The following is a 14,720-nucleotide window of genomic DNA, read 5'->3' as shown; positions in this document are numbered from 1 at the left end:
AGAGTTTGGCCTGATGGATTTTAAGGTCCCTTTCAACTCTAAATCTATGATACTATGCCCTTGAAAAAGGATTATTTTTCTTCTTTATAACCTAAGCATTTAGTACAGAACCTTGAATTTAGTAGATCACTTAATAAATGTGAAAGGTAATGTGCTTTCTAATAGGAAACAGTTGACATGAGCATCAATTGATAGTACTAATTAGGAGCAGACTAGGTCTGCATACATAGATCTGGGGATCATCTGTGTCGTTCAATTGTTTCAGTCTTGGCCAATTTTTTGTGACCACATTTGGGATTTTCTTGGCGAAGTTATTGGAGTAGTTTACTATTTCCTTTTCTGGCTCATTTTTACTGTTGAGGAAACTGAGGCAAACAGAGTTAAGTGACCTGACCAGGGTCATGCAACTAGTAAGTGTCTGAGGCCAGATTTGAGCTTAGGAAGATGAGTCTTCTTCACTCTAGGCCTGGTACTCCATCCACTGTGCCACTAGCTGCTCCTCATCTGCATAGAAATAATAATTGATCCAATAGACTTGTGGTGGAGAGAGCCATCTGCAACTAGAAAAAGGACTATGAGGATTGAATGTAAATCACCACATAGTATTTTCACCTTTTTTGTTTTGTTTCCTTGCTTTTTTTGTGCAGCATGATAAATGTAGAAATATGGTTAGAAGAATTGCACATATTTAACCCATATTGGATTTCTTGCTGTCTAGGAAATAGGGTGGGGAAGGGAAGGAAAAACACAAGGTTTTGCAAGGGTGAATGTTGATAACTATCTTTGCATATATTTTGAAAATAAAAAAGCTATTAGTAAGGAAAAAAGAGAAATAATAATCGAACCTATGAGCATGGATGATATGTCACCAAGTGAGAGAGTAGAGAAAAAAAAAGAAAGCCCAAGACAAAGCCTTGATGAGAGAACCTCCATGATTAATAGATGTGACATAGAAGAAGAGCCAGCAAAAGAAGAAGCTGAGGAGGAGGAGTCAGAATAGAAGAACCAGAAAAAAATCAGCATCATGGAAACTGAGGTAGGAGAGAATATCCAGGAAGAGAAGGGGATAAATAGTATCAAATGATGCAGAAAAGTCAAGAGGATTGAGGACTAAGAAATGGCCATTATACCTAGCAATTTAAAGATCATTGACAACTTTGTGGAGGGCAGTTTTGTTTGAGTTATGCAATCAGATGGCAGATTGCAAAAGTATGAGGAGTGAGAGAAGAAGAAATAAAGGCACTGAATTCAGGTGCTATTTACCTAGTGACCTTAGATAATCATTTCTCTAAATCCCAGGTTTTTTTTTTAATCTGAAAAGTAAAAGTAATAATATCTGTTGGCATGAGCCAAATATTTTAGTTTTAAAATTTAGATGAACTGAATCTAAGTCTAGTCTTAGGGACATTCCAAAATATCATTATCTTTGGATCATTATTTCTTTTTTTATATATAATAGCCTTTTATTTTCAAAATACATACAAAGATACTTTTAAGCATTCACCCTTGCAAAAACCTGTGTTCCAAATTTTTTCTGTCCCTTCCTCTTACCTCTCTCCCCTAGACAGCAAGTAATCCAATATAAATTAAATGTGCAACTCTTTCATACATATTTCCACATTTATCATACTGCACAAGAAAAATCAGATCAAAATGGGGGAAAATGAGAAACAACAGCAAAAAAGGTGAAAATACTATGTTGTGATTGACATTCAGTCCCCATAGTCCTTTTTCTGGATGCAGATGGCTCTCTCCATCACAAGTCTTTTGGAATTGACCTGAATCACCTCATTTTTGTATGATTATTTTTTTACCCAAAGTTTACTCTAGAAAAATAGCTTAATATAGTTCATACCTTAATATCTACATCTGTGGTAAAAGTATTTCCCAGATCTCTTACAAACACACTCAAAGTAGAAATATATGTAACAAGTCTAGGATAGCCTTTATTTTACCAAATTTAAAAAAAAAATGCAAAATCTTCAGTCATTTAATAAGCACTTAAGTGTCTTACTATTTGCCAGCCACTTTGGTAAACACTGAGCATACAAAGAAAGTAAAAAATAGTTCAAAAAAGGCTGGAATACAGGAGTGAGATGTTGAGGGCCTATTACTAGTTGTGACAGAGGAGAGTAAAAGCTATACAAGAGATGTTATAGAGGTAAAATCTACATGATTTGACAACAAAATGGATATATGGGTGAGAGAGAGTGAAGAATCTAGGCTGACACTGAGTTTCAAGAGTGAGGAAGTGAGAAGTTAAATCTAAACCTACAGAACAACTTAAATAATGAGCAAAATAACATAAAAGAAAATAACATTTTTTCACCTTTTTTGTTGTTTACTTTTTTTTGGTTTTCTTTCTATTTTTTTCCCTTTTGATCTAACTTTTTGGGAAATATGTATAGAAGAATTATACATATTTAACATATATTGTTATCTAGGGGAGGAGGTGAGGGAAGGAAAGGAGAAAAATTTGGAACACAAAGTTTTGCAAGGGTAAATGTTGAAAACTATATTTCCTTTTTCTAATTAAATTAACTAAAGATTTATCTATTTTGTTGGTTTTTTAATAAAACCAACTCTTAGTTTTATTTATTAATTCAATAGTTTTTTTAGTTTCAATTTTATTGATCTCTCCTTTTATTTTTAGAATTTCAAGTTTGGTATTTGATTAGGTTTTTTTTAATGTGTTCTTTTTCTAGCTTTTTCAGTTGTAAGCCTAATTCACTGATATTCTCTTTCTCTATTTTATGCAAGTAATCATCTAGAGATATAAAATTTCCCCTTATTACTGCTTTGGCTGCATCCCACACATTTTGGTATGTCGTATCATTATTGTCATTCTCTTGGGTGAAATTATTCATTGGGTCTATGATTTACTGTTTCACCCATTCATTCTTTAGAATGAAATTATTTAGTTTCCAATTACTTTTTGGCCTATTTTCCCCTGGCCTTTTATTGAATGTAATTTTTATTGCACTGGATTTTTTAAAAATGAATTTACTATTTCTGCCTTTCTGCATTTGATTTTGAGGTCTTTATGCCATAATATAAGGTCAGTTTTTGTATAGGTATCATAAACTGCCAAGAAGAACGTGTACTCCTTTCTATCTCCATTTAATTTTCTCCAAAGGTCTATCATACCTAACTTTTCTTGTATTTTATTTACCTCTTTAACTTCTTTCCTATTTATTTTGTGGTTTGATTTATCTAGTTCTGAGAGTGCAAGGTTGAGATCTCCCACTATTATAGTTTATATTATATATATTTCTTCTTGCAATTCTCAACTTCTCCTTTAGGAATTTAGGTGTTACACCACTTGATGCATATGTTTAATATTGATATTGTTTCATTATCTGTGGTACCCTTTAGCAAAATATAGTTTTCTTCCTTATCTCTTTTAATTAGATCAATTTTTACTTTTGCTTGATCTGAAATAAGGATGGCTACGCCTGCTTTTTTTAACTTCACCTGAAGTATAATAGATTCTGCTCAGCCTTTTACCTTTACTCTGTATGTATCACTATGTTTTAAATGTGTTTCTTATAAACAACATATTGTAGGATTATGGCTTTTATTTCAGTCTGCTACCCACTTACACTTTATGGGAGAGTTCACACTATTTACAATTATGCTTAAAACTATTAATTCTGCATTTTCCTGCCATCTTATTAACCCCAAATTATACTTTCTCTTTCCTTTTCCCTTTTCCCCTTTTCCCTCCTCCTCAGTATTTTATTTATGAGCCCAACTTGCCTCAAGCAGTATTCCCCCTTTAGAGACTCTCCCCCCTTTCTTATACCTTTCCCCTATTTCTATTTTCCCTTCTATTTAGCCTACTCCTTCTTTTTTCCCCTTTCTCCTTCCCTTCTATTTAGCCTACTCTCTTCTTTTTTCCCCTTTCTCCTCCTACATTCATTCTCTCTCTATACCCATAACAGAAATATAGTTCTCTAGAGTTATTTTCTTTTTACCTTTTTATCCTTCTCTTGAGTTCTATATTTGGAGGTCAAATTTTTTGTTTAGCTCTCGTCTTTTCATCAGAAATGAATGGAAATCACCTGTTTCATTGAATGTCTATATTTATTTGTTACAAGGAAGAGTTTGTATCTGACAATAAGGATGAAATATTGGGTATAGATATGTGAAAGAAAGCCTTTCTGCAAACAAAAAAAGCAAAATAATATAGGGGAAAAATTCAAAGAGAAAGAAAAAAAGAAGGAAGGAAGAAGGAAGAAAAGAAAGGAAAGAAAGAAAAGAAAGAAGAAGAAAGAAAGAAAGAAAGAAGAAAGAAAGAAAGAAAAAGAAAGAAAGAAAGAAAGAAGAAAGAAGAAAGAAAGAAAGAAAGAAAGAAAGAAAGAAAGAAAGGAAGGAAGGAAGGAAGAAGGAAGGAAGGAAGGAAGAAGGAAGGAAGAAGGAAGGAAGGAAGGAAGGAGGAAGGAAAAGGAAGAAAGGAAGGAATGGAAGGAAGGAAGGAAGAAAGAAGGAATGGAAGGAAGGGAAGGAAAGAAAAGAAAGGAAAAAGAAAGAAAGGAAGAAGAAGAAAGAAAGAAAGAAAGAAAGAAAGAAAGAAAGAAAGAAAGAAAAGAAAGAAAGAAAGAAAGAAGAAAGAAAGAAAGAAAGAAAGAAAGAAAGAAAGAAAGAAAGAAAGAAAGAAAGAAAGAAGAAAGAAAGAAAGAAAGAAAAAAGAAAGAAAGAAAGAAGAAAGAAAAGAAGAAAGAAAGAAGAAAGAAAGAAAGAAAGAAAGAAGAAAGAAAGAAGAAGTAAGGAAAGAAAAGAAGGAGAAAGAAGGAATGGAAGAAGGGAAGGAAGAAAGAAGGAATGGAAGGAAGGGAAGGAAGAAAAGAAAGGAAAGAAAGAAAGAAAGAAAGAAAGAAAGAAAGAAAGAAGAAAGAAAGAAAGAAAGAAAGAAAGAAAGAAAGAAAAGAAAGAAAGAAAGAAAGAAAGAAAGAAAGAAAGGAAGGAAGGAAGGGAAGGAAGGAAGGAAGGAAGGAAGGAAGGAAGGAAGGAAGGAAGGAAGGAAGGAAGGAAGGAAGGAAGGAAGGAAGGAAGGAAGGAAGGAAGAAAGAAAGAAAGAAAGAAAGAAAGAAGAAAGAAGAAAGAAAGAAGAAAGAAAGAAAGAAAGAAAGAAAGAAAGAAAGAAAGAAAGAAGAAAGAAAGAAAGAAAGAAAGAAAGAAGAAAAGAAGAAAGAAAGAAGAAAGAAAGAAAGAAAGAAGAAAGAAAGAAAGAAAGAAACACTCGACCATCAAATGAATCTTCCTAAAGCACAGATCAAATAGATCAGGCCATGTCATTCCTCTATTCAATAAACTCCACTGTTTCCCTATCGCCTCCAGGATCAAATATAAAATCCTTTGTGTGGCATTCAAAGCTGGTCTTCTACAGATTTTCAAATCTTCTTATACCTAACTCCTCCCATCCCACTCAATATTCTTCTATCCAATGACATTGGACTCCCTCTACCTTCAGTTGAAAAAAAAAAAAAAAGTGCTGATCTCATTATTGTTTGCCTATAAAACCTAAACAGTATATCAGTGTCATGCCAGGAAACTGAATTGCTTCCATTTGAATTGTCTTTGAAAAATTCTGAAGAACACCTAACATACTAAGTTATTGGAAACCAAGTTCCTTTCTCAAACTCTACTGTAGAGAGTGCAATTCTGATGGGTTGGTCATGTTTTCCAATGCCAAAAAAAAGACTTTTTTATGGAGAACTCACATAGGGCAAGTGCTCACATAAAGATTAGAAGAATTGATACAAGGACACTCTTGAGTCTCTCTGAAGAACTTTGGAATTGTGAGACATGGGAGACACTGGCACAGGACCACCAGCATGGCATGTCCACATCAGAAAAGGTGTGGTGCTTTAGGACCAAAGCAGAATTGAGATGACTCAAAAGAAATGTGGGTTGGGCAAATTTATTCTAAGTATTCTAATGACCTATTTCTGCCAATATACAGTAGAGTCCTCTGAGTTTATATTGTTCTGATCAGTCGCAATCCAACACACTGTATCTTGCTCCTCTTTGAGAATGGACAACTACCATCATCTATCCTCTACATCATCAGCTGCCTCAAGCTCTTCATTTGTAAATTGAGAAAATTGACTCAATGCTTCTAAAACCTTTTCCAACATTAAATCTATGATCCTATAAAATCTGTGATCATAAACATAGGAAGTTAGAATAATAATGCTTTACAGAACTTTTAATATTCCGTTTTACACTATTTCGATACTCACAACAAGGGAAGCAGGGCAAGTATTGTCCCCATTTTCTAAATGAGAAAACTGAGAGTTTAAACAACTTGCCCAAGATTATTTAGAAAACATTTCTGGTTCTTGTACTAACAACCAAATCCCCTATACTCCCATGACAAAACAAACAAACAAACAAACAAAAACAAACAAACAAACAAACAAACAAAATAAAACTAGCTAGCTACTCAGGCAGGCTTTCCCTTCATAACCATAGTGCCTCAAACCCCTTCCTCCCTCCTTTTCCTTCTTCTCTAAACTGATTCTGTCAAGGCCTTGTTCATTTCCTCTCTGATCCTCAGGGAGCAGTTTATAAAAAGACTAAGCTGTGAGTTCTGGGGTCTCCTCTGTCCTGGATCCCTCCCCTGCCTGTGGCCTCTTACTCTATTCCCTCTAGTCTTCTTCTCCTTTCCCTTTCCACAAACTAGGTCTCAGCCCCTACTCCCTCCGCCCCCCCCCATAAAGGCTGTATCGGTTTTCAGAGCCCATTTCTACTACAGTCCTGCCCTCCCCCTCATCATTCTTCCTTCTGCCAGGGATCCCTAGTGGGGTCACAGACAACCAGAGTATGGAAAAACCATTTGTCTTCCAGAGAAGCTGTTTCCTTTTTCCATTTTAGGTTTCTCCTGAATCCATCCCAGCTTCCCTAAAGGCACCTGGGGAGTTAACACTATGAAGGACAGTCAGAATTCAAAAGAGTTTAGCAAGATAGAAAGGTGGGCTAAAACTAATGAGAGATCAATTGAAGAATCTCAGAGCTAGAAGGGCAACTTTACTTTGAATTCAGGGATCCTCTCTACAGTATCCCTAACAACTGTTGTTGCTGCTATTGTTTAATCCTTCGTTTCCCAAGAGGACCATGATATCAGGGAGGCAAGTAAATTGGATTTGATTGAGGGAAGACTGGGCAAGATCATCTGCCTCACTTTCCCCTCCAGAACCATCTGGGTCAAGTAGACAATATCCCTGATAGGAGCACCAGGGAGAGGCCACAAATACACAAGGAAAACAATGCCATTGCTAGGCAGCCTTTAGGGTTAGAAAGTACCTCCTTACAGCTAGCTGAAATCTGTCTCTCTTACAGTTTGCCCCCCTTGCTCTTCATTTCATAACTTCACATTACTAGTCCACCCCTAATAATATCTCACATAGTCAAAGCCCTTTATAGCCTAGCCCTTTCCTGCCTTTCCAGTCTTCTTGTCCCTTACTTCTTAATCTAATTTCTGATGCAGGGACAATGGCCTTTTGGTTGTTACACAAAAGAGACACTTATCTATTGACTCTTGGGGATTTTCTCTGGCTGTACCCCCATACCTATAGCTCTTTCTGTCCTCCTCTTCAACTACCAACCTTCCTGAAGGCTTCATTTAAGTCCCAATGGAAATCCTACGTTTTATAGAAAATCTAATTTCATTTCTCTTAATTCCTTCCTTCTTTAATTATTTCTTATTTATCTTGTATTTATTTTACTTTATATATATTTGTTTACATGCCTCCCTTCAAATGTAAACTCTTTGAGTGCAAGAACTATCTTTTGCCTCTTTTTTGTACCCCCAGAGTTTAGCACAATATTTGCACACAGTAAATGCCAAATAAATGATTCCTGAATTACTTATCTGAGCAGCATATATATTTTGCCATTTGCTTTCTGATATTCATTCCTCTTTTCCTTTACCATTTCTTGCTTTGGTTTTTGGAAGAAAAATCCAATCAACATCACCCTTGCTACTGGGAAGAGTGTGACAGTCCCATGGAGGGATATCCATCTCATTGAGAGTGAAAAGAAACTCTGGAAATGGGAAGCTGATTCTGGGGAGGCTCCTACAGAAGAAAAGGAGTAGGATAAGGCTAATCTGTGAACTAGCTCATTTAGGTGAGGAAAATACAGCATTTCATAACTTCTTACTCTAAGTAGTTTTGCTAATTAAGAGCAAAGCTCTGATAGACAAACATATAGATAGACATATAGATAGATAGATAGATATAGATAAATAAATAGATGTATACAGACACACACACATACACTTGCTAATTCAAATGATGCAAATGCCCTCTAAATTTTAGGGTTTTGAGGCAAAGCTCCATTCTCATGACCTAGTTGCAACTCTTCCAAAAATGACACGACGCAAATGACCTTCACGCTTGACCCCCAACACCAGACGGATCAACATTATTTAAACACAAGCACCTACAGTCCAGAGTGGTACAATTCTCTATCTCCTCTGGTTCCACTTTCCCTGAATGCTTTGATCCAAATTCCCTTCCTTTCCCATCACTCCCCCTAGAGAATGTAAGTTCCTTGTGAGCAGGGACTGTCACTTTTGTATTTGAATCCCTAGTACCTTCCATCTAAATGAAACTAAAGAACTGAGAAGATGCTGGAGGTGGTCCAAGCTTCTTAAGTGTCAGAATAGGAATCTGAACCTGAGACTCAGAAATCCAAACTTCCTATTTAGCCATTCTGCAATTCATAGATGGCAAAACCCAGAAGGGATCTCAGAGATCATCTGCTCTAATCTTCTCATTTTACAGAAATAAGAAAAAAAGACTTGCCTAGAATTGCCACAACTAGATAGTAATAGAGCTAGGAACTCAAACTGAGATACCTGAGCTCAATCCTAGGTGGAGTAAATCTAATCTCTCTTTCATGTGCCAGCTCTTCAAATATTTAAGGACAGTTTTATTTCTCACATTTTTTTTCAAGGTGAACTGCATTATTTATCATTTGAAGTGGTTGGGAGGAAGTCACTTTATAACTTTAAAGAGCTATACTCCTAATTTCTCTGACTATTCTTCCTATGGCATGATTTCTAAACCCTTCATCATCCCAATTGCCTTCTGGGTATGATCCAGTTTGCCAATATCTCTTATAAATATGGAAGCCAGAGTTGGATTCAGCATTCTAGATGTGCTCTGTCCAGAGGGAGAGTATAAGGCTATTACCCTTCTCATTTTGGACACCATATTTTATTAATGCAGTTTAGTATTCAATTATCTTTTTCCATTGCTACACGATACCACCAGTTCCATTGAGGTTCATTAAAACTCTTACATATTTTCCATATGAACTGCTGTTAAATTAGATCTTCCCAATTCTGAATCAGTGCAGATGATATTTTTTTTCTCAAAATGAGCATTGGATTTCATCTTAAAATGTGGGTAATTTAAAATTTGTGCAAATGAAAAAAAAAAGATTTGGGAAACTTAGTGAACTATGAACTCAACATGAATCAACAGTGTGATGCAGCTACAAAAAGAGTTAAAATATTCAAAGGCTGTATGAATGATCATGTATTAACAAACCATGATAATAAATCCACTATGTTTGGCCCTTCCCAATTTAGAAAATGGCACCTTGTTTTAGGCTTCACAATTTACTAATGACAAATAATGGAGGGTTCAGAAACAGACACCTAATGAGGATTTCTGATGGGCAGGGCTAGTCTCACAAAATACACTTGTTGTGACCAGCATGTAAGATGTTCTTGAATCCAATTTTTAAGATTAAGTTGACTGATTGATCAGAAAGATGTTTCAGCCCCTTGGGACATAAATCCCCCTGCAGGAAAGAAAGTCTAGAGTATCCCTTGGAGGACAGACAGAAATTGTGGAAAATGAGGGAAAATACTAGAAAGGCTTCTACAGGGAGGGAGGAATTGTTTGTTGTTGAATTCATTGACCTCACTGAGATTTTCTTGGCAAAGACACTGGAAAAGTTTTCCATTTCCTTCTTCAGCTCATTTTACAGATGAGGAAACTGAGGCAAACAGGGTTAAGTGAATTGCCCAGGGTCACACAGCTCATAAGTGTCTGAGTACAGATTTGAACTCAAGCTCAGTATTCTGTGCCCACCTGAAAAGGTGTAGGGTGAGGTTAATCTGTGAACTAGCTCATCTAGCTTCCTACTCTAAGTAGTGATTTTGCTGTTTAGGAGCAAAGCTCAGCTCTCTAAATGCTCTCTAAATTTTAGTGTTCTGAAGCAAAGCCTCCATTCTCATGGCCTGTCTGGTGGTTGTTATCCTTCTTGCTTGGAGATGACCAAAATGAGGAATCAGTGTGTCCGACTGTGGCTAATCAGACTGAAGCAGGCTGAGAAGGCTCTACCACAAATTGGGCACAAAGACTCCATATGAACATTTGGAGTGGAGATATCTCCAGATCTGCTTATTTCACATTTCTTTGGAGCTACTGCACTGCTGCTATGCTCACAGAGCACAGCACCTTCTTTGATTCAGACATGCCATGCTGGGTGGTCCTGTGCCAGTGTCTCCTGTGTCCCATAAAAAATGTTCTTCAGAGAGACCTTGACAGTGTCCTTGGATTGCTGCTTCTGACCTCTGTGTGAGTGCTTGCTTTGTGTGAGTTCCCTGTAAAATAGTCTCTTAGGTAAATGTATGTTAGGCATTCAAAAACATGCAGCCCATTGGAGTTGTGCTCTCTGCGGTAGGGTTTGAATGTTTGGAAGTTCTGCTCAAAAAAAGATCTTAATGTCCTAGTAACATCTTCCAACAGCAGCTTGACTAAAATGGTCTTTGCTTTTAACCCCCCAAGTTGGCATTCCTTAAAGACAAGCACCTAGTTCTTATAAGAGTCCCTAGCTCTAGCCAGTTTTTCCCCCCTCAGTAGTATTTTATTTTTCAAAAACAGGAAAAGATAGCTTTCAACATTCATTACTGTAAGATTTTGTGTTCCAATTTTTTTCTTCTCATTCCCCAAGACAGCAATCTGATATAATTTAAACATGTACAATCCAAATATTTCTACATTTGTCATGTGGTGCAAGAAAAATTAGATCAAAAGGGAAAAAAACCACAAAAAAGAAAAATCAAATAAAAAAATTGAAAATACCATGCTTCAATCCACATTCAGTCTCCATAGTTCACTTTCTGGATAAGAATGGTATTTTCCATCCTAAGCCTATTGGAATTGCATTAGATCACTATATTGCTGAGAAGAGTTAAGTTGATCATCATGCAATCTTGCTGTTACTGTGTACAAGGTTTTCACTCAACATCAGTTCATGTAAGTCTTTCCAAGCTTTTCTGAAATCAGCCTGCTCATCATTTCTTATAGAACAATACCATATTATTGCTCCATAATACCAAATATACCATAACTTATTCAGCTATTCCCCAATTGATGGGTACTACTCAATTTCCAATTCCTTTCTAGCCAGTTCTGAATACCTGCAGCTCAGACGCAATCTTTCCTGGCTCACCTTGACAGGAGCCCTAGAACAGGGGCAAGATGATAACAGTTCCTTTAAGGAGTCAAGCAGAGGTCATTCTGGTTATATTGCTCCAGTAACTAGAGCACTTAAGTCCTTTCTGGAGCTGAACTGCTAAGCATTCAAATCCCACCACAGAGAGTGCAATTCAGATGGGCTCTGAGCAAGTGAAGGCGTTATGAAGAAATAGAGAGAGAAAAAGAGACAGACAAATAGAGACAGAGACAGAGAGACAGAGACAGAGGGACAGAGACAAAGAGAGACAGAGAGAGAATATGGAGGGTGGAGAAGTTACTGAATGTTTGTAGAGTTGCAGCAGAATACAAAGAACTACATTTGCCAGAGAGAAGACCTTTTGTTTGTTTGTTTTTTAAATTTTTTTCTTCTTAATTACTTCTTTTTTTTTCTTTTATCTACAATTATTTTTTTTTTATTTTATAATTATAACTTTTTTTTTTGACAGTACCTATGCATGGGTAATCTTTTACAATATTATCCCTTCTGTTCTGATTTTTCCCTTTTTTCCCTCCACCCCTTCCCCTAGATGGCAGGTAGTCTTATACATGTTAGATATTTTTATAGATATATTGTATTGTGTATAGATATATTGTATCCTAGATACAATATATGTATACAAAACCGAATTTCTTGTTGCATATGAAGAATTGGATTCAGAAGGTAAAAATAACCTGGGAAGAAAAACAAAAATGCAAACATTTTACACTCATTTCCCAGTGTTCCTTCTCTGGGTGTAGCTGATTCTGTGCATCATTGATCATTTGGAATTGGATTAGCTCTTCTCTATGTTGAAAGTATCTACTTCAATCAGAATACATCCTCATACAGTATTGTTGTTGAAGTGTATAATGATCTCCTGGTTCCAGAGCAGACTCTTTGGAACCTCAGGACTGCTGGGTCAAGAAGGAAGGGAGACAATAAGTCTTGAGTTGTTAGCTGGCAGAAGTGGGTCCTAGGCAGGTATCCCCAGCCTGAGCTAGAGGGTTTGGCTGGTCTTGGTTGTGAATGAGGGTCTCTAAGGAGCAAGTTGAGTTCTGAGGTGAGTGATGGCAATTCCTGGCAGTTGTTGAGGAATCTGAGTAGCATAATATTAAGCTCTGGTCATTTCTACACTGGAAAAGTATCCGAGGGCTAGGGTGGAGACAAAGAGGCTCTGAGCCATGCAGTTTAGACAGTGCTTGAGAGAGGGCCTGAGTCAGCAGAGAAAACATGGAGGGAAGGAGCATGTGTTAAGGAACAGAGCTTCCTTCTTGGCTCATCCTGGAGCTTTGTTATAACAACAACAATAATAATAATAAATTATTTTACAACTAACTTTACATAGATATTTAATTTAAGCCTCACAACCACCTTAAGAGATAGATACCACAGACATTTTTGTGCCATTTTACAGACCAGGGCACTTGAGATGAAGTGATTAAATCCTACTAGAAGCAGAGGTCTATCAAAGGAGATTGTCAGGGTCAAGCCTAGTAGAAGAATCTAGACCCTGGGCCTCAGGCCTCAGTTTTCCAAATCAACTTTCTGGAAATTTCACTTCCTCCCCCCAAAATTGACTCAGGGGAACCTTATCTTTGACTCTGGGTTATCATCTTTCACTACTTTTAAAACCTTTTTTGATCATGGCTCTCTCCCCACCCCCACACCTCCCCTTCTCAAAAACTTAAACCCACAAGGGCAACTCCTAGTGGCCCCAGGGCCCAGAGCCTGATGGGCTTTTTGGTTTCAGATTTGTGTTACCAGGTATCTAATTACCTTTTCCTTTCTACAGCTGCCATAATCGCTGGATACTCAACCTACCATTTATTCTCTCTTATCTTTCTTAACCCTTGTAATCACATAGTTCTGAACTTGGGTATGGATTATAGGGTTTTGTTTAAAAGGGAATAGAATATATATTAATTTTTTAAATGATGCGCTGAGGTAAAAGAATTACAAGTAGAATAAAAGACAAATTCATGAACTGCAGTTTAGTGTGATGGAAAAAAACTCTAGACTCCCAATTAGGAAATTGAGGTTCAAATCCTTTTTTGGCATTTACTAGCTGTGTTACCATGAGCAAATCACTTTACTGCAGTCTCAGTTTCTTCACCTATAAAATGGGAATAATTTACCTACCTCACAAGGGTTGTTGGGAGGAAAGTGCTTTGTAAGTCTCAGAGTTCTTAATATAACATCCCATAGACTTAGTGATTGAAGGGCAAGAGCATGGGTTTCAGGGCCTGTTTAAAGAGTGGGCACAACACAGTTTTTCTTTCTATTTTCCACACTACCCTCATTTTGGACTTTTCTGGAATCCTCCAACATAATTTTCTTTTTTTAGGCAACCCATCACTGGGAAATCACGTTATGCTGCAAGACTTATGTTCTCTATCTTCTCAACTTCTTTTCCTGTATTTTCCTTCCTGCTTAGACTGAAAAATCCTTGAGAGTAAGAACTCTTTGTATTAGTATCCCCAGTGCTTACTTAGCACAGTGCCTGGCACTTTATAGGTGTTTAATATATTTTTATTGAATGACTCTAATTGGTTCATGAAAAGTGGGGGAAAGTGACAGTTATTTTCACTAATTTCCAACTGAAATTTAGCATTTTTTTCAATTATTTTTAAACATTCTTCTGAAAAGGGGACTGTAAGATCCACAAAATTGCCAAGAGGGGTTCAGGATATAAAAGGGGTTAAGAACCCTCTCCTTAAAACCCTATATAAATATGAATTATTGTTATAATTATAAGTGAAAGAAAACTACTCAAAGCCACTCTCAGTAATACTTTAGTTGTAGGCTATTCTATCTACTACAATTTCTCAATTAGGACAGTGTTGTAGCACAGTTGAGAAAGCCCTGGGCTTGGAGTCAAGAAGTCTCATCTTTATGAGCCTCAGATACTTACTTACTAGTTATGTGATCCCTATGAGTCTCCCTAATCCTGTTGCCTCATTAGTCTTACCTGTAAAATGAGGTGGAGAAAGAAATGGCAAATCACTCCAGTGTCTTTGCTTTAAAAAAAAACCCAAATGAGGTCATGAAGAGTAAGACAGGACTGAAGAACAACACTACAATTTCCCAGATGCTACTTTGCCCATTGCTAGAAACAACATGTAACCATAGGGAAAGAATGGCTATTTATCCCTGGAACCTTTCCTGAGCTCAAGACCCCCTATCCAAGCTCATTTCACCATTCAGCCAACTGAATGGCACTCACTGGCCTCTCACCC

The sequence above is a fragment of the Sminthopsis crassicaudata genome, chromosome 3 (assembly GCF_048593235.1).
Source record: "Sminthopsis crassicaudata isolate SCR6 chromosome 3, ASM4859323v1, whole genome shotgun sequence".
Lineage (NCBI taxonomy): Eukaryota > Metazoa > Chordata > Mammalia > Dasyuromorphia > Dasyuridae > Sminthopsis > Sminthopsis crassicaudata.
The sequence above is the reverse complement of the archived record's forward strand: the minus strand, read 5'-3'. Positions refer to the sequence as shown.